The 21,472-nt window shown below is 40.1% G+C and overlaps 1 long non-coding RNA gene across 9 annotated transcripts in view; it reads right to left on the reverse strand.

Moving 5' to 3' along the window:
* Nucleotides 1-21,472, reverse strand: part of LOC146870241 (uncharacterized) — a 279,741-nt gene that overhangs the window by 223,171 nt on the left and 35,098 nt on the right. The gene's annotated exons all lie outside the window — the stretch shown is intronic.

The following is a 21,472-nucleotide window of genomic DNA, read 5'->3' on the forward strand; positions in this document are numbered from 1 at the left end:
GTGTCAACTGCATGCAACAAGCTATTACTTTGAAGATAACTCTCTTCATTAAAAAATGGTTCAGTACTTGATCTGTGCTTCCATTCTCCCAAGAACACTTTACAAAAGTTACTTTTTTTCACTTCTCTTTTCCTTTTGCTTTGTGACTTCATTGCATTGACTAATTTATCTAATCTACGCATCCTATTCAAAATTAAACTAAAAAGTTCTCTTTTTATTTCCAAAGCCTTACTTACAATATTTTCTATAAAAAAAAATTTCTTAATAAATTTTGTTTTTTTCTTATATTTTTTCACATCCTTTAGCAAATTTAACATCACTCTTCTCTGAAACATTTTTCGACGAATGTTTTTAAAATCTAATTTGTGTTAAATCACTTTTACTTACTTCTGATTGTACATTTGCTTTTGTTTTTTGCTGTTGACTCTGTTGTTGCTTTGTACCTAAAACACTGTTTGTTTTACATTTATTTTTTCAATTTTTTTGTTTTTTGAAGATCTTTTTTAAGAAATCTCTACTCTGCTTACCAGTAGACTTTTTCTTTTTGCCATCACCAGCTTTTCCTCCTATTTTTTTTTCCAGTTCTGTCCAGATATAGTTGTTGTTGCTTTTCTTTCCTCTTTCTTGTCCTTAAAGGCATTTTTTTATTTTTTCACTGTTGCTCAGCAATACCTGCAAGAAACTGTAAAAAAAAATACCTTTTTGTAATTATAATTCATTTAAATTTTTTTTTAGCTTTTCAATAATTTAAAATGCTTTTGCCTCTCATTTGCGTTTTAGTGTTTTCTGCTTAGTGCTAACCACCACATTTGAAGAAAACAAGCTGTCCCTTTCCTGCAAGTGCATGTTTTACAGAACAACTGCAACACAAATTACATCTCTGGACACAGTTCCTGTGCGCACACAGCCTTATGGTGTGATTCTAAGCAGAAAACAGAATTTGATTAGCAATTTCAAAGCACATTTACTACTGTGGTAGAGCAAGTGATAATTACTGTTACAGCCTGACACATTTTCCTTGTAGATTACAGAGGCAGAAAAGAGCACATGTCCTTACTGCTTTTTCATACCATGAGCATGTGCAACCTGGGTGAGTGACTACACTAGAGCAAAGGAAATGAGCCTTGGTGACGTTGAATGTGTTTGCGTTACACAGTGCTATCTGAAACAGCACACAGAGCTGAGTACTACGCATGGGAGTGTTGGAGAAGCTGCTTCGTGTGTGCCAAGAGTGTGTTTCTGGAGACTGTGTATTGTCTGGTGCAAGACAGATGAGCAAAGAGACTTCCAAAACTGCATGAAGACTGCTGGGATGTATGTAACAGTGCATGTGTGGTAAGAGTTAATTTGTGTTTTAAAAACAGACTGCCCCTTTCCTGGGTCTGCAATTCTTACAGAACAACAACTTCACAAATTAAATCTCAGACAACAATTCCTATATGCACACAGACTCATGCTGTGTTGGTAGGCACAAAACACAGGCTGCCCCTTTCCTGGGACTGCAATTCTTACAGAACTAATGCTAATTTCAAATGTGTTGCCATTTTCCTCTCTTTTCTTTCAAAGTGATTTCTGCTAAATCCTAACCATCACAATTAAAAAGAAGCTGTCCTTTTCTTTCAACTGCAAGTCTTACTTTTCAACAGCAACACAAATTAAATCTCTGTCAACAATTCTTCTCTGCACACAGACTCATGGTTTGATGGTAGGCACAAAACAGTCTTCCTCATTGTTACCAGTACACATTAACTTATGGTGAAAACATACTCCATAATATCTTACAAGTTCAAGACAGTTAAATATCTCCCAAACCTCAAAATGTAAAACATAACTTTTGAAGAAGATTCACAATTCTAATATTTATCTCAAAAATCACCACATACTTTCCCTCTCAAACTCATAACTCACCTTTAAAATTAGTTAGTTGTTTAAGAAATGTGCCACTCAAACAGCAGACTATCAGAGTCAGAATATCAGAGCTCTACACCCCTCTCCTCTCTCCAGAACCAGTAAATGGCAATGTTTCCCTCTCTTTTTTCACACATATACATGTTAATTTCAAATCTCAGTGCTTCCCACTTTTTTTCAAATGAAATCACACATTTCTATTGGTTGAAAACTTCAACCCCTTTCCAAATGTACCCTTCCCCCAACTTGACTTCTGCCTGCTACCATAGCAACAGCTCATGGAACACTGCTGTGAGGAGAGAGGTCAGAAGTTCAGCACACAATGTTTCAAATCCAAAGAGCAAGAGCAGTTCACCTGTCCAACCTAACAGCAACTCCAATCTAATCTTCTGTGGGAACACAATTTTCTGAACCAATACAAAGCATGCTTCTAAAAATATACACATACAGCCTACTTTTTTCTGTTAAAAGATTTGAATCAGCCAATGTGTTCTTTTTATGTTAAAAAAATATGTATGCCTCCATTTTACAACTGTCTTTCATTTCATATTGCCTTTCTACTGAAAGACACCTCCTGAGTGCATCCAGATCTCCTTGGAAGATGTTCACAGTGTGGATTGTAGGTCACAGCTATGTCTTCTGGAGTGAAAAGTTTGCAGAAAAAAGAGGTGTGGTGAGAGACCTTGCTTTGCCAAATGTAGACATTAAATGGATTGGTCAGAGAGGGTTAAAGTGGCACCAATTAATGCCTTTGGTGAAAACCTTTCTACATCTCCCACAGCCTAACCTTTTTATTGTGCACTGTGGTGGTAATGACCTAGGCACTCTAACTGGGGTAGGTCTGGAAATGCTTATTAAGGACACCTTTGTGCAATTGATGTCGCTTTTTCCACAAACTGCCTTTGTATATTCTAATATATGCCAAAGGCAAAAGTGGAACTGGTCCAACCAATTTTGTCCACAGATTGACAAAGCAAGGAAGCACGTCAACAAATCTATTTCTGCTTTCCTCAGAGACTATGGTATGGGTTCTATATACCACAACAACTTGCGTTACAACATGCAAGACATTTATAGAGGAGATGGTGTACACTTCACTGATGAAGGCAACAGAGTCTTCCTCTTGAACTTTAGACTCTGCATGGGTACTTACTTGTAGGTACCAAAAAACACACAATGAATACAAGGGCTCTTTTTAGAGCCACCTTATATCTAAACACTTAAATGCGATTTTTTATTGTTTTTTTTTTTAAAGTTTTTTTTCGGGTGCGCGCACTCGGCGATATTTTTTTTCAAAATATAAATCTTTTTTTTTGCCCTACAAGGTCCTACTGTGACCCCCTTACAATGCCTAGTGGGTCAATATCTCCCCACTCTGCCCCCTTTTCACGTTCTCCCCCTTTGTTTCTCACCCCCTCTTTATGCGAGAGACAAAATGGCGGCCGCCGCTTCCTGATTTCCACTGATTAGAATGTTTACTTACTTCTTACAACCAATCAGAAGTGCGCTTGCGCACTGCCGAGTGCGCGCAAAAGGCACTTCATGGACCTTTTAGCTACCTCTCTGCCAAATTTCACATAATTATGTTAAGCCGTTCAGGCTGTAGCTGCGACTAAAGTCCCTATGGAAAAATCCATGGGGAAAACGTGTTTTGGGACCCCCCCTTTTTCTCAGCCCCCGCTTTACGAATCACCCCGAGACTTCCAGGGTAGGAGCTGAGCGGAGCGCCCCATTAGTTTTGAAAATTTCACGAAGATAAGTCAACCGGCGCCAAAGTTATTCAAAAAATAGAATTTTGAGATTTCCTATGGAAACTCAGTTCTAACTATAACTATCTACTGGCGACCGTCAGTAGATAATATATATATATTATCTACTGGCGGTCGCCAGTAGATAGTTATAGTTACAACCTAGTTTCCATAGGAAATCTCAAAATTCTATTTTGAATAACTTTGGCGCCGGTTGACGAATCCTCACGAAATTTTCAAAACTAATTGGGCGCTCCGTTCAGCTCCTACCCTGAAAGTCTCGGGGTGATTCGTCAAGCGGGCGCCGAGAAAAAGGGGGGGTTCCAAAACGTGTTTTCCCCATGCATTTTTCCATAGGACCTTTAGACACAGCTACAGCCCGAACGGCTGAACAGAATTACGTGGAATTTGGCAGAGAGGTAGCCATAAGGTCAAGGAAGTGCCTTTTGCAGGTCTGGTGTAAATCCGTTCAGTAGTTCCTGTGAAAATCAAAAGTAAAATCATATACATATCTGGGCGGAGCCTAACCACACATCTCATTGTGAGATCTGATTGGCTGTCAGCACTTCATCCAAGAAGTGTTGGCAGCCATCTTGGGACCAATATACATGATAACACCTCCTTAAAAAGCATTGCAGTTAATAGAAGGTTTTAAGACTTTAGTTACATTATAAATCATTTGTTGATGGTACCATACTCATTTTAGGAATTGTGGTATGTTCTAAGGTGATTTTACCATGTGAAAAAGCCTTCTGCTAGGATATCATAAATCATGTTTGAGAGAAAACTATTTTCACATGCTTTTCCCACAGAGGTTTGGAAGGTGATCTATAAGCTAAACTGAGAGCATATTTTCTGTAAATTCACATTATCTTTCTCAGTCATGTGAGAATGAAGTCTGACATTCTCAGTAAAACATGTACATCCAACAAGGGCAGAGACTGTCAGTTGATTCCTTTGTGTTCTACTGCAGCTTCCCAGAGTGTTCCAAAGAACAACTAGAGCGCTAACAGTCTTACTTATGACAAAGGTATGGCACACCTGAAGCCATCTTGATTGGAATAAAGTGGTAACATTTAAAACATTTAATTTAAAAAGGAACAAAATGAGAGGGTTCATTTTGCCATAGAATGTATGATTAGTGCTGCAGAAAGAAAAATTAGGGCACATTTTGAGTGACTTCTCAAATCCTCTTCTATTTCATTAAAGAATTCTGACATGCAGACTGAAACATGCACTTTCAATACCAGCAGCAGACTTCCCTGGTGAGCAGTAGCTTTACTACAGTGATCTAATGAGCGACTAGAGTGCTAACATTCTGAATTTATGGCAAATGTGTGACACATCTGAATGCCTTCTTCATTCAATCAAAGTAAAAAACTGACAGTATGCCTACTGAGGAGACTGCAGTAAATGAGGAAATTAGGAATCTTTATAACAAGGTTCCCAAGATCGCCACCAGAGACAAAAGAGCCCAAATGTAGCACAAATATCACCGAGATGTAGCCCAAGTATAGCCCAATGACAGAAATCCCAGAGTGTTTTAAAGAACAACTAGAGCGCTAACAGTCTTACTTATCACAAAGGTATGGCACACCTGAAGCCATCTTGATTGGAATAAAGTGGTAACATTTAAAACATTTAATTTGCAAAGGAACAACATGAGGGGGTTCATTTTGCCATAGAAATTATGATTAATGCTGCAGAAAGAAAACTTAGGGCACCTTTTGACTTCTCAAATCCTCTTCTATTTCATTAAAAAGTTCTGACATGCAGACTGAAACATGCACTTTGAATACCTGCAGCAGACTTCCATGGTGAGCAGTAGCTTTGCTACAGTGATCTAATGAGGAACTAGAGTGCTACCATTCAGAATTTATGGCAAATGTGTCACATCTGAATGCCTTCTTGATGGAACCAAAGTAAACAAGCATTGAAAATGCAATAGGTCTCGCCCTCGTTTAAGTGAAAGCAATTCTGTTTATAATTAGGTGGCTTTTTAGCTTTGCTTTTATTAGTGTTTTTCAAAATTTCATATACATACCATGCATATGTATGCATATATGTATATGTATGCATGAATTTATATTTATATAGATATGCAGATTATATGTTTATATATGTATATATGCATATATACACATACATGTATAAATGCATATGCATATATATGCATATATATGTGCATATGTGTGCATGTCGAGAGAGGTAGAGAGGTAGAGGTGTATAGGTAGAGGTGTAGAGGTAGAGGTAGAGGTAGAGAGGTATAGAGTAGTAGAGAGAGAGGTAGAGAGGTAGAGAGCAGAGAGCGAGTAATAGAGAGTAGAGAGTGAGTAGTAGAGAAAGTATCAGAGAGTGAGTAGTAGAGAGTAGTAGAGTGAGTAGTAGAGAGTAGTAGAGAGTGAGTAGTAGAGAGTGAGTAGTAGAGAGTGAGTATTAGAGAGCGAGTAGTAGAGAGTAGTAGAGAGTGAGAAGTAGAGTGAGTAGTAGAAAGTAGTAGAGAGTAGTAGAGAGTGAGTAGTAGAGAGTAGTAGAGAGAGAGTAGTAGAGAGTGAGTAGTAGAGAGTAGTAGAGAGTGAGTAGCAGAGTGAGTAGTAGAGAGTAGTATAGAGAGAGGAGTAGAGAGTGAGTAGTAGAGAGTAGTAGAGAGTGAGTAGTAGAGAGTGGTACAGAGAGTAGTAGAGAGTGAGTAGTAGAGAGTAGTAGAGAGTGAGTAGTAGAGAGTAGTAGAGAGTGAGTAGTAGAGAGTGAGTAGAGAGTGAGTAGTAGAGAGTGAGTAGTAGAGAGAGAGTAGTAGAGAGAGAGTAGTAGAGAGTAGTGGAGTAGTAGAGAGTGAGTAGTAGAGAGTGAGTAGTAGAGAGTAGTAGAGAGTGAGTATTAGAGTGAGTACTAGAGAGTAGTAGAGAGCGAGTAGCAGAGAGCAAGTAGTAGAGAGTGTGTAGTAGAGAGTGAGTAGTAGAGAGTGAGTAGTAGAGAGAGTAGTAGAGAGTGAGAAGTAGAGAGAGTAGTAGAGTAGTAGAGAGTGAGTAGTAGAGTGAGTAATAGAGAGTAGTTGAGAGCGAGTAGTAGAGAATCAGTAGTGGAGAGTGAGCAGTAGAGAGTAGTAGAGAGTGAGTAGTAGAGAGTGAGTAGTGGAGAGAGAGTAGTAGAGAGTGAGTAGTTGAGTAGCAGAGAGTGAGTGGTAGAGAATAGGAGAGAGTAGTAGAGCGAGTAGTAGAGAATAGTAGAGAGTGAGTAGTAGAGCGAGTAGTAGAGAGTAGTAGAGTAGTAGAGAGTGAGTAGCAGAGAGAGTAGTAGAGAGTAGTAGAGAGTGAGTAGTAGAGAGTAGTAGAGAGCGAGTAGTAGAGAGTGAGTAGTGGAGAGTGAGTAGTAGAGAGTGAGTAGTAGGGAGTGAATAGTAGAGAGTGAGTAGTAGAGAGAGAGTTGTAGAGAGTGAGTAGTAGAGAGTAGTAGAGTGAGTAGTAGAGAGTAGTAGAGAGAGAGTAGTAAAGCGTGAGTAGTAGAGAGAGAGTAGTAGAGTAGTAGAGAGTGAGTGCTAGAGAGCAGCAGAGAGTAGTAGAGTGAGTAGAAGAGAGAAGTAGAGAGTGAGTAGTAGAGAGTGAATAGTAGAGAGTAGTAGTAGAGAGTAGTAGAGAGAGTAGTACAGAGTGAGTAGTATAGAGTAGTAGAGTGAGTAGTAGAGAGTGAGTAGTAGAGAGAGAGTAGTAGAGTGAGTAGTAGAGTGAGTAGTAGAGTGAGTAGTAGAGAGTGAGTGGTAGAGAGTAGGAGAGAGTAGTAGAGAGTGAGTAGTAGAGCGAGTAGTAGAGAGTAGTAGAGAGTGAGTAGTAGAGCGAGTAGTAGAGAGTAGTAGAGTAGTAGAGAGAGTAGTAGAGAGTAGTAGAGAGTGAGTACTAGAGAGTGAGTAGTAGAGAGCGAGTAGTAGAGAGTGAGTAGTGGAGAGAGAGTAGTAGAGAGTGAGTAGTAGATAGTGAGTAGTAGAGAGTAGTAGAGAGTGAGTAGTAGAGAGTGAGTAGTAGAGAGTGAGGAGTAGTAGAGTAGTAGAGAGTGAGTGCTAGAGAGCAGCAGCGAGTAGTAGAGTGAGTAGTAGAGAGAAGTAGAGAGTGAGTAGTAGAGAGTGAATAGTAGAGAGTAGTAGTAGAGAGTAGCAGAGAGAGAGAGTAGTAGAGAGTGTAGTAGAGAGTGAGTAGTAGAGAGTAGTAGCGAGTGAGTAGTAGAGAGTGGTAGAGAGTGAGTAGTAGAGAGTGAGTGGTAGAGAGTAGTAGAAAGTAGTAGAGTGAGTAGTAGAGAGTGAATAGTAGAGAGTAGTAGAGAGTGAGTAGTAGAGAGTAGTAGAGCGTGAGTAGTAGAGAGTGAGTAGTAGAGAGTAGTAGCGAGTGAGTAGTAGAGAGTGAGTAGTAGAGTAGTAGAGAGCGAGTAGTTGAGAGTGAGTAGTTGAGAGTGAGTAGTAGAGAGTGAGTAGTAGAGAGTAGTAGAGTAGTAGAGAGTGAGTAGTAGAGAGTGAGTAGTAGAGAGAGAGTAGTAGAGAGAGAGTAGTAGAGAGTCAGTAGTAGAGTAGTAGAGAGTAGTCAGTCAGTGTCAGTCAATGTCAGTCAATGTCAGTCAGTCAGTGTCAGTCAGTCTGTCAGTGTCAGTCAACTGTGTCAGTCAATCAGTGTCAGTCAATCAGTGTCAGTCAGTCAGTGTCAGTCAGTCAGTGTCAGTCAGTGTCAATCAGTGTCAGTCAATCAGTGTCAGTCAGTCAGTGTCAGTCAGTCAGTGTCAGTCAGTGTCAATCAGTGTCAGTCAGTCAGTGTCAGTCAGTCAGTGTCAGTCAGACAGTGTCAGCTAGAGCAGCTCTACTGACCTGGTTTCTCTGGCTCTACAGCAGGTCTGCTGACCTGGTTCTCTGGCTCTAGAGCAGCTCTGCTGACCTAGTTCTTATGCTACAGAGCAGCTCTGCTGATCTAGTTCTCTGGCTCTACAACAGCTCTGCAGACCTGGTTCTCTGGCTCTAAAGCAGCTCCGTTGACCCAGTTCTATGGCTCTGAAGCAGTTCTGCTGACATGGTTCTCTGGCTCTATAGAAGCTCTTCTGACCTGGTTCTCTCCCTCTAAAGCAGCTCTACTGACCTGGTTTCTCTGGCTCTAGAGCACCTCTACTGACCTGGTTCTCTGGCTCTAAAGCAGCTCTGCTGACCTGGTTCTATGGCTCTAAAGCAGCTCTGCTGATTTGGTTCTCTGGCTCTAGAGTAGCTCTGCTGACCTGGTTCTCTGGCTCTAAAGCAGCTCTGCTAACCTGGTACTCTGGCTCTAAAGCAGCTCTGCTGGCCTGGTTCTCTGGCTCTAAAGCAGCTCTGCTGGCCTGGTTCTCTGGCTCTAAAGCAGCTCTGCTGACCTGGTTTCTCTGGCTCTACAACAGCTCTGCTGACCTGGTTCTCTGGCTCTACAGCAGCTCTGCTGACCTGGTTTTCTGCACTCACGACGCACGCACCCGACTTCGCGAAAATATATTTAAAAATAATATAAGTTTCTTATAAGTACAAATATATTATTTTGATGAATATCTTACATAATCTCTTGCCTTAATATGTATATTAAAGACACATACATATCATTTTGGAACATACATTTTTTTGCGGGAGTCACGCACCCAGCGCGCCCCAGCACGTATATGATGTCACGTGGGACCCGCAAGCGCGCAAACATCTTGTACCATAATGCACATGTGTCGCGAATGCACGGGAGCAGGAGTCGCAGACTGGTCGCATACCAATCGCGCATATCACGTGATATTAAATGTATATGATGTAACTGAAAAACACGCAGCCGTTGCACACCATACGCGGATCCTTCATGACTTTTCTAAAATGGCGGCTAGAATGCGCGCACCCACCGTGATGTGTACACTTTGAGTGCGCGACTGCGAAAAAAATTGGAATTATTTTTTTTAAAGAAAATGATATAAATATATTAAAATAAAAAATGAAAACAAGAAAATTAATCAATATTTCAGTTTTAATTAAAAAATGTTTTTTTGCAACTGTCAGAAAAATATATGTTATTTAATGAATAAAATATTTATAAATAAACAGTTAAACTGTAGAAAATCAGTACAAAAAATAGATATAACTACTATCACACTTAAAAGTTAGCATTTAAAAAACCTTTGAAATTCACTGAAAAAACCATAGGTTTCACACACGTTATAGTTACGAATTAGCATTTAGAAAACCTTGCAAATTCACTTAAAAAACCATAGGTTTCACACATGTTATAGTTAGCAGGACATTTCACTCGTAAAAAAACAATGAAATTCCCCCGTTATAGTTAGTGCAGGCAACTATAACTCACGCGACCGCAATCCTCTGCTTATGACATCAGATATTACATCACTGATGACATATGTGTCTTTCTGAAAAATAAATATTTGTAATATATGTATAGCTAAAGATTAATGGAAGAAGACATGGGTAAATAAGTGTCTAAATACAGTGACGTCATCAGCAGAGGATTGCGGTCGCGTGAGTTATAGTTGCCTGCACTAACTATAACGGGGTAATTTCATTGGTTTTTTACGAGTGAAATGTCCAGCTAACTATAACATGTGTGAAACCTATGGTTTTTTAAGTGAATTTGCAAGGTTTTCTAAATGCTAATTCGTAACTATAACGTATGTGAAACCTATGGTTTTTTCAGTGAAAAAAAAAAAAAAAATATATATATATATATATATATATATATATATATATTCAGTGAAAAAACCATAGGTTTCACACACGTTATAGTTAGCGAACATTTCACTCATAAAAAACCATTGAAATTCCCCCGTTATAGTTAGATAAGCTAACTATAACTTGCGCACCCGCAATCCACTGCTGATGACGTAACATATTACATCACTCATGACATGGTCAGTGACATCACTCATGACATCACTGATGACATCTCAAATGACATCACTGATGACATCATCCAGTGAATGTGTGTTTTTCTGAAAATTACATATGTTTTATATATGTATATCTCAAGGTCGATGGAAGAATAAATGGGTATATAAGTGTCTAAAAGGATGATTTGTTTTTGAAAAATTGATTGTATAACTGACTGATTAAGTGTATCTTAGTGAATACATGGCTTAGTGAGTAATGTTTAAATGTGTAAATATCTGTATCAGTCTCTCACTTTGTGTATAAGTGGCTGCATGGGTTGGTGAGTAGCTACATGGGTGTTTATATAGGATATTAGGTTGTTTTTGAGTATCAGTCTGAGTGTCTGCATGGTTCGTTGGTGGGTATTACGTAGTGCATAGGTGCATGAATGATTGACTCTCTGGTTGTATGTGTTGAAGACAGCATGTGTGCATGTCTGTATGGTTGGATGAGTGTGTGTATGGGTGTGTTAGTGAGTGAATGACTGTCTCAATAGTGTCTTTATGAGTTACTAAATATGTTTTAAAGAAGTATATTTGACTATTGGTGTATATAAGTGAGTATATGTGAGAGTGAGAGATTGAAACAGTTCCTATATGAATAAGTATGTGTTTTTATAAGTGATTATTTAAAAGAGTAAGTATGTGTAAGTTTCCGTAGAAGTAAGTGTGGTGGTGTGTGTATAACTGAATATGCAAGTAAATGGATGTTTGACTCTTTATTAGTATGAGTGACTATGTGTGTGTGTAACTCTATGGATGAGTGGCATTGTGTAACAGGATGTATAGGTGTATGAGTACATATGATGAGTGAGTACATGTATGAGTGACTGTATAGGACTGTTGGTGAATGAGTGGATGTGTATGTGGATCTAAGAATTACTGAATAGGTTATTGTAACTGGTATTGGTATGTCCATTGTTTTGAACATTTTAGTCTCTATTTTTGAATGTGTGTATCAAAGGTTATATTAGGGTGAGAGGAGGTCTACCACTCTGTCACAATGATGATGTCATCAGTGATGTCATTTGAGATGTCATCAGTGATGTCATGAGTGATGTCACTGACCATGTCATGAGTGATGTAATATGTTACGTCATCAGCAGTGGATTGCGGGTGCGCGAGTTATAGTTAGCTTAACTAACTATAACGGGGGAATTTCAATGGTTTTTATGAGTGAAATGTCCGCTAACTATAACGTGTGTGAAACCTATGGTTTTTTCACTGAATTTGCAAGGTTTTTTAAATGCTAATTCCTAACTATAACGTGTGTGAAACCCAGGTGATAAGCACCTGGGTGTGTGCTAAGAGTCTGCTTCTGCAGAAAAATAGCTGCCCCTTTCCTACTAATGTAACTGTAAAATTACCAGAGTAATACACAATAAATCTCTGTCTATAATTCCTCTTTGCACACAGAGTCATGGTTTCATATTAGTCAGAAAACGAAATTTCTTTCCCAATTTGAAAGCACACTTACTACTCTTTTTTTTTGCAAGTGAAAAGTACTTTTACAGTCTGACACATTTTGAATCCACTTTTCAGATTCTTAAAAAAGCACATGTCCAAACAGCTTTTTCAGACCAGAAACATGTGTAACCTGGGTGACTGACTACACTCCAGCAAGGGCAACCAGCCTTAGTGATGCTGAATGTATTTGCATTACTGACTGCAACCTCAAACCCCACTCGGTTATGAATACTATGCATGATTCCACAGGATAAGCAGCTGGGTGTGTGCTAAGAGTCTGCTTCTGCAGAAAAAATAGCTCCCCCTTTCCATCTAATGCAAATGTAAAATTACCAGAGTAATACGCAATAAATCTCTGTCTATAATTCCTCTTTGCACACAGAGTCATGGTTTCATATTAGTCAGAAAACGAAATTTCTTTGCCAATTTGAAAGCACACTTACTACTCTTTTTTTTTGCAAGTGATAAGTACTTTAACAGTCTGACACATTTTTAATCCACTTTTCAGATTCTTAAAAAAGCACATGTCCAAACAGCTTTTTCAGACCACAAACATGTGTAACCTGGGTGACTGACTACACTCCAGCAAGGGCAACCAGCCTTAGTGATGCTGAATGTATTTGCATTACTGACTGCAACCTCAAACCCCACTCGGTTGTGAATACTATGCATGATTCCACAGGATAAGCAGCTGGGTGTGTGCTAAGAGTCTGCTTCTGCAGAAAAAATAGCTCCCCCTTTCCTACTAATGCAACTGTAAAATTACCAGAGTAATACGCAATAAATCTCTATCTATAATTCCTTTTTGCACACAGAGTCATGGTTTCATATTAGTCAGAAAACGAAATTTCTTTGCCAATTTGAAAGCACACTTACTACTCTTTTTTTTTGCAAGTGATAAGTACTTTTACAGTCTGACACATTTTGAATCCACTTTTCAGATTCTCAAAAAAGTACATGTCCAAACAGCTTTTTGAGACCAGAAACATGTGTAACCTGGGTGACTGACTACACTCCAGCAAAGGCAACCAGCGTTAGTGATGCTGAATGTATTTGCATTACTGACTGCAACCTCAAACCCTAAAAGTATTCCTCATTTATACCAGTACACCTTATTTTATGGTGAAAACATAGTCCATATTATTTTACATGTTCCTCACATTTAAATTTCTCCCAAAACACAAAACGATAAACACAACTTCAACAAAAGGAATTCCAATTCTATTTTTCATTTCTTAATTTACCATATACATCCCCTCTCAAACTCATAACTCACCTTTAAAATTAGTTAGTTGTGAAAGAAATGTGGCACTCAAACAGCAGATTATCAGAGCCAGGATCTCTGTTCTGTACACCTCTCTCCTCTCAGCAGAACCAGATAATGGAAATGTTTCCCTCTCTTTTTCCACACATATACATGTTAATTTCAAATCTCAGTGCTTCCCCCTTTTTTTCAAATGTAATCACACATTTCTATTGGTTGAAAACCAACCCTTTTCCAAAAGTACCCTTCCCCCAACTTGACTTCAGCCTAGTACCCTTCCCCCAACTTGACTTCTGCCTGCTACCATAGCAACTGCTCTTGAAACACTGCTGTGTAGAGTTAGGTCAGAAGTTCACCACACAATGTTTCATTTCCAAAGAGCAGGAGTGCTTGACTTTTCAAACCTAACAGCAAATCCATAGTACTGTTCTTTGGTAACACATTTTTCTGTACCAATACAAAACATGCTTCTATAAATTTACACATACAGCCTAGTTTTTAGAGTAGAATGGTATGAAACAGCCAATCAGTTCTTTTTTTTTAAAAAAATATGTATGCCTCCATTTCCAAACTGTCTTTCATTTTTTTTTCCCATTCTACTGAAAGACACCTCCTGAGTGCATCCAGTTCTCCTTTTAAGATGTTCACAGTGTGGATTGTAGGGCACAGCTATGTCTTCTGGAGTGAAAAGTATGCTGAGAAAACAGGTATGGTGAGAGACCTTGCTTTGCTAAATGTAGACATTAAATGGATTGGTCAGAGAGGGTTAAAGTGGCACCAATTGATGCCATTGGTGAAATCCTTCATGCAAATCCAACACCCTGACCTCATAATAGTGCACTGTGGTGGCAATGACCTAGGCACTTTGACTGGGGTAGGTCTGGAAATGCTTATGAAGGAGACCTTTGCACAACTGTTTTCACTTTTCCCTAAAACTGCCTTTGTGTATTCTAACATATGCCGAAGGCAAAAATGGAACTGGTCCAATCATTTTTGTCCGCAGATTGACAAAGCAAGAAAGCACGTCAACAAATCTGTTTCTGCTTTCCTCCGAGACTATGGTATGGGTTCCATTTACCACAACAACTTGCGTTACAACATGCAAGACATTTATAGAGGAGATGGTGTACACTTCACTGATGAAGGGAACAGAGTCTTCCTCTTGAACCTTAGACTCTGCATCGGTACTTACTTGTAGGTACCACTAAAAAATCAAATCACTTCATAAACACAACGGCTCTTTTTAGAGCCCCCTAATATCTAAACACTTGAATCTGAATTTTATTTCTCTTTTTTTTTTTTTTTCTACCGTACGCGTACGGTAAGCTTACCGTAAGCTTACCGTACGCGTACCCCGCGATTTTTTTTAAAATTAATAAATGTTTTTTTTGTACTTTTCTGTCCTTCTTTGACCCCCTTTCAAATGTTAGGGGGTCTGTAACTCTCTTCCTTGCCCCCTTTTCAAGTTATCACCCTTTTTTTTCTGTGTGAAACACACAAAATGGCGGCCGCCGCTTCCTGGTTTCGACCGATTCGAATGTTTACTAAGATCTAACAGTCAATCAGAATCGCGCTCGCGCACGTCACCGTACGCGTACGGTAAGCTTACCGTAAGCGCACGGTAAGCGCACGGTAAGCGCACCGTAAGCTGGCTCAGATATATATATTGATTTAAATGCTATTTTCTCAGGAACTACTGAACAGATTTACACCAGACCTACAAAAGGCACTTCCTTAACCTGAGGACTACCTCTCTGCCAAATTTCAATTAACTCTGTTCAGCCGTTCGGGCTGTAGCTGTGTCTAAAGGTCCTATGTAAAAATGCATGGGAAAAACGCGTTTTGGGACCCCCCTTTTTGTCTCAGCCCCCGCTTGACGAATCCCCCCGAGACTTTCAGGGTAGGAGCGGAGCGTAGCGCCCCACCTATTTTAAACATTTCGCGAGGATTCGTCGACCGGCGCCAAAGTTATTCAAAATAGAATGTTGCGGATTTCCTATGGTAAGAGGGTCCTAACTATAACTACCTACTGGAGACCGCCAGTAGGTAATATATATATATATATATATATATATTACCTACTGGCGGTCGCCAGTAGGTAGTTATAGTTAGGACCACGTTTCCATAGGAAAACCTCAACATTCTATTTTGAATAACTTTGGCGCCGGTCGACGAATCCTCGCGAATTTCTCAAAATAGGTGGGGCGCTACGCTCCGCTCCTACCCTGAAAGTCTCGGGGGGATTCGTCAAGCGGGGGCTGAGATAAAAGGGGGGTCCCAAAACGCGTTTTTCCCATGCATTTTTCCATAGGACCTTTAGAACGAGCTACAGCCCGAACGGCTGAACAGAATTACTAGAAATTTGGCAGAGAGGTAGTCCCTAGGTCAAGGAAGTGCCTTTTGTAGGTTTGGTGTAAATCTGTTCAGTAGATTCTGAGAAAATAGCCTTTAAATCAATATATATATCTGAGCCCGCTTACGGTACGCTTACCGTACGCTTACGGTAAGCGTACGGTGGCGTGCGCGAGCGCGATTCTGATTGGCTCTTAGATCTTAGTAAACATTCGAATCGGCAGAAACCAGGAAGCGGCGTCCGCCATTTTGTCTACCGCACTGAGTGTTATGTATCAAACATGATGGCCAAAAACATGTTACGGGGATGTTTTGACAACTCCCTCTCACATAGTCATGTTGAGGGAGTCCCCAAACATCCCCCAAGAGCAAAAACGGCATTATTTTTTTTTCGGCAATTTCGCGGGGTACGCTTACCGTACGCTTACCGTAAGCGTACGGTAAAAAAATAAAAATAAAAAAAACACTATCCACACTTTCTCCACCCCTTGTGCAAATGGTGGCCGAAGGCCACCATTTGTGCATGGCTTACCAGAGCACAGAAATTTCCCAAAAAATTTCAACAGATTACCTATCACAAGGAAGCGCATAATATGTCCTCCATGTGCGCACGGTGCGCGAAGCGCATCGTGCGTACATGGCCCATCTAGCGTAACGTGGGCACGGCACTAACTGCGTAAAGTGGGTGCGCGGTGCGCGAAGCGCACCGTGCGCGCACGGAACGAACTGCGTTAAGTGGGCGCGCACGCCACGAATGGCGTAAAGTCACTTAGCATTTAAAAAACCGTACAAATTCACTGAAAAAACCATAGGTTTCACACACGTTATAGTTAGGAATTAGCATTTAAAAAACCTTGCAAATTCACTGAAAAAACCATAGGTTTCACACATGTTATAGTTAGCGGAAATTTTACTGATAAAAAACCAATGAAATTGCCCCGTTAGTTAGTGCTGGCAACTATAACTCACGCGACCGCAATCTTCTGCTGATGACATATGTGTCTTTATGAAAAAAAAATATTTGTAATATATGTATAGCTAAAAATGTATGGAAGAAGACATGGGCAAATAAGTGTCTAAATACAGTATTAGCATCAGCAGAGGATTGCGGTCGCGTGAGTTATAGTTGCCAGCACTAACTATAACGGGGCAATTTCATTGGTTTTTTATCAGTAAAATTTCCGCTAACTATAACATGTGTGAACGTTTTTTCAGTGAATATATATATATATATATTCACTTAAAAAACCATAGGTTTCACACAGGTTATAGTTGGCTAGACATTTCACTCGTAAAAAACCAATGAAATTCCCCCGTTATAGTTAGTGCAGGCAACTATAACTCACGCGACCGCAATCCTCTGCTGATGACGTCAGATATTACATCACTGTATTTAGACACTTATTTACCCATGTCTTCTTCCATTAATCGTTAGCTATACATATATTACAAATATTTATTTTTCAGAAAGACACATATGTCATCAGTGATGGAATATCTGACGTCATCAGCAGAGGATTGCGGTCGCGTGAGTTATAGTTGCCTGCACTAACTATAACGGGGGACTTTCATTGGTTTTTTACGAGTGAAATGTCCAGCCAACTATAACATGTGTGAAACCTATGGTTTTTTCAGTGAATTTGTATGGTTTTTTAAATGCTAAGTTATGTTTTTATTATTTTTTTTTTTTTCAGGTTTTTCAAACAAAACAACATTTATTTTTTTTTAAATCGCGAGGTGCGCGCACCCTGCGCGCAAGGTGCGCTTCGCGTACCGTGCGCGCTCTGTGGGCGCTCGGTGCGCTTCGCGCAACGAGCGCCCACGGTTCGCAGTTCGTGCAGTGTGCCCTGGGTGCGCGGACCTCGCGAGTTTTGTAAAAAAATAATTATTTTTTTGTCTCCCTTGGGAGTCCTTCAGTGACCCCCAGACCAAGGCTAGGGGCTCAGGAACTGTCCACTCTGCCCCTTTTCACGTTCTCTACCTTTGTTTTTCACCCCCTCAGACTGCGAGAGACAAAATGGCGGCCGACACTTCCTGGTTTCGACCGATTCGAATGTTTACCCACATCTAACAACCAATCAGAATTGGGCTCGCGCACGGCAGGGTGCGCGCACTGTGCACGCACGGTGCGCGCGTATAGATATTGATATGCATTTAAATGCTATTTTCTCAGGAAATACTGAACAGATTTACACCAGACCTGCAAAAGGCACTTCCTTGACCTTATGGCTACCTCTCTGCCAAATTTCAAGTAATTCTGTTCAGCCGTTCGGGCTGTAGCTGTGTCTAAAGGTCCTATGGAAAAATGCATGGGGAAAACGCGTTTTGGGACCCCCCTTTTTTCTCGGCCCCTACTTGACGAATCACCCCGAGACTTTCAGGGTAGGAGCTGAACGGAGCGCCCCATTAGTTTTGAAAATTTCACGAGGATTCGTCAACCGGCGCCAAAGTTATTCAAAATAGAATTTTGAGATTTCCTATGGAAACTAGGTTGTAACTATAACTATCTACTGGCGACCGCCAGTAGATAATAAAATATATATATATATATATATATATATATATATATATATATATCTACTGGCGGTCGCCAGTAGATAGTTATAGTTAGGACCCTGTTTCCATAGGAAATCCGCAACATTCTATTTGGAATAACTTTGGCGCCGGTCGATGAATCCTCGCAAAATTTTCAAAATAGGTGGGGCGCTACGCTCCGCTCCTACCCTGAAAGTCTCGGGGGGATTCGTCAAGCGGGGGCTGAGAAAAAAGGGGGGTCCCAAAACGCATTTTTCCCATGCATTTTTCCATAGGACCTTTAGACACAGCTACAGCCCGAACGGCTGAACAGAGTTACTTGAAATTTGGCAGAGAGGTAGTCCTCAGGTCAAGGAAGTGCCTTTTGTAGGTCTGGTGTAAATCTGTTCAGTAGTTCCTGAGAAAATAGCATTTAAATCAATATATATATGTGGGCGGAGCCTAACCACACATCTCATCCTGAGATCTGATTGGCTGTCAGCACTTCATCCAAGAAGTGTTGGCAGCCATCTTGGGACCAATATACATGATAGCACCTCATTAAAAAGCATTGCAGTTAATAGAAGGTTTTAAGACTTTAGTTACATTATAAATCATTTGTTGATGTTACCATACTCATTTTAGGAATTGTGGTATGTTCTAAGGTGATTTCACCATGTGAAAAAGCCTTCTGCTGGGATATCATGATTGAGAGAAAAATATTTTCTCATGCTTTTACCACAGAGGTTTGGAAGGTGATCTATAAGCTAAACTGAGAGCTTATTTTCTGTAAATTCACATTATCTTTCTCAGTCATGTGAGAATGAAGTCTGACATTCTCAGTAAAACATGTACATCCAACAAGGGCAGAGACTGTCAGTTGATTCCTTTGTGTTCTACTGCAGCTTTCCAGAGTGTTCCAAAGAACTACTAGAGCGCTAACCGTCCTACTTATGATAAATGTATGGCACACCTGAAGCCATCTTGCTTGGATTAAAGTGGTAACTCTTAAAACATTTAATTTAAAAAGGAACACAATGAGGGGGTTCATTTTGCCATAGAAATTATGATTAATGCTGAAGAAAGAAAATGAGGGCACATTTTGAGTGACTTCTCAAATCCTCTTCTATTTCATTAAAAAATTCTGACATGCAGACTGAAACATGCACTTTTAATACCAGGAGCAGACTTCCATGGTGAACAGTAGTTTTACTACAGTGATCTAATGAGCAACTAGAGTGCTAACATTCAGAATTTATGGCAAATGTGTAACATATCTGAATACCTTCATGATGGAATCAAAGTAAAAAAACTGAAAGCATTTCCGACTGAGGAGACTGCAGTACATGAGGAAATTAGGAAACTTCATAACAAATGAATCTCCCAAGATGGCCACCGGAGACAAAAGAGCCCAAATGTAGCCCAAAATCACCCAGATATAGCCCAAATATAGCCCAATGACAGAAGTGTGCAAAACACTTATTATTTTATGTTTTTGCAGTGTTATATAGTGCAGACTTGTCAGGTATTGGAGTGCTTTACATGAGCATTGGTTACATCACACAAGAACAAATTCATTTTGGTTGTAGACATGGGGAGACTAAGTGATTTGACCAGAATCACAGAATGTCGAGCTGAAGCAGAAACTTCAACCTGGTTCCCCATTTGCAAAGTCTGCAGTTCTGGAAGTAACACCACATCCTCTCCCCTAAGTGCAACATTTAATCAAGTTGTCAACTAGATAAAAAAACATAAAGATAACAAATAATTTAAAAGTGCTTTGTCGCTATTTGAAAACTCAGAAAATATGTCCTTATTTTAGTCATAATTTTGATGCCAATAAGACCCTCTCATATATGTAATTTCTAAAGGAATGCTCTAGGTATTACAGTTTTGATTACATCAAGATGATGTCAGGCGTTCCACACTTTTGTAATAAATATAGAATGTTAGCGATCTAGTTGTTCATTAGGATACTGTTGAGAGGCAGAGGCCAGGGGCATGGACTCTGAAAATTGAAGGCAGGTAGGAGGGTGCAAAGGCAACAATTTAACCACACTGAGCAGGCAGGAAGGGCCGTGGAAGCACAACAGACTATGGAGGGCAGTGGAAAGGGGGGCAGGGGCAACAAACCAACAATACAGGACTTGCAAGAGAGGCTGTTGGAGGGAAGATCTATTACGGGTCAAGGAAGCTAGGGGCGGTCCCCAGAGCCCCGGGAGCCACCACAGAACTGAGCAGGAGAGTGAGTCAGGGACAAAAGGGGCACCTTAATTTGAGCCGGGGTGCCTAGGAACGCTTGCTCCAAAAATGAAGAAAACAGACATATGAGACATGGAATTGGAGGCAGAATACAATGGCAGTTTAATGAGAAGATGCAACTTCAAAGAAACCGCAGAATAGAGACATAAAGTACAAAATACAGAATCCAGATAATCATACAGCTGTCATGATATTCTCTGTATCTCAATTAATGGACTGACAGAGAGAGAGAGAAAACACATCTATAAATGCATCATGAGAAACAAGTTACACCAAGGAAAATGTTACCTAGGGACACTCACATTTACTCTTAGAGCAAGCATTCCTGCAATTACAATACAACATATTTTAAATGCAAAAGTAAAGAGAACAATGGTTAAACGTAACATGACATTTCATATAGGTAAAATAGAATAAGATACTTCAAGCAAAGCAGAGCAAGACATTTTAAGCAAAGGAAGACAAGAGCTCCCAGTTCTTGGGGAAAACCTGCACAGCCTGTCAACCTACATACAGACGGCGAGGTTGTCCGTCGATATCTGTGGGTGCTCCCTTTTTATATCATTTTGTGGGCTCCTTTGCACGCTACATCTACCTACGTATGCTACCCAAAAGCTTCGTCTGCAGATTTTACCAGACATTTCGTCATTTACCCACTTAATGCTGACAATGGACTGGGTGAAAAGGTCAGTCTCTCAGGCCAATCGCTTATCGTAAGTTCCATAGAGCAAGCAGAAAATAATGGGTATTGTACAGGAATTCAATATATTCATGTATAAAATCTCCTCAGTTCTCCTAACTTGACGCTCTGCGGTTGCCACTTCCTTAAAAGCGGGAAACCTGCCCAGGAAGCAAGTACCAGTCCAGGATGCAGCCTACTGTATGTCGACAGCTTCAGGGGGATGTTGAACTTTGATACCGAGCACGGAGCACTCGGGTAGGGTGGGGGCTACTAGTTTGGAGCAGAAGGCCTCGCAGACCTGCCTTCAGACTGCTATACACTAAAATTGCAGAGCTATGGTCAATTTAACAAAGAGGCCTACATATTGAA

Source organism: Triturus cristatus, chromosome 1_1, assembly GCF_964204655.1.
Source record: "Triturus cristatus chromosome 1_1, aTriCri1.1, whole genome shotgun sequence".
Lineage (NCBI taxonomy): Eukaryota > Metazoa > Chordata > Amphibia > Caudata > Salamandridae > Triturus > Triturus cristatus.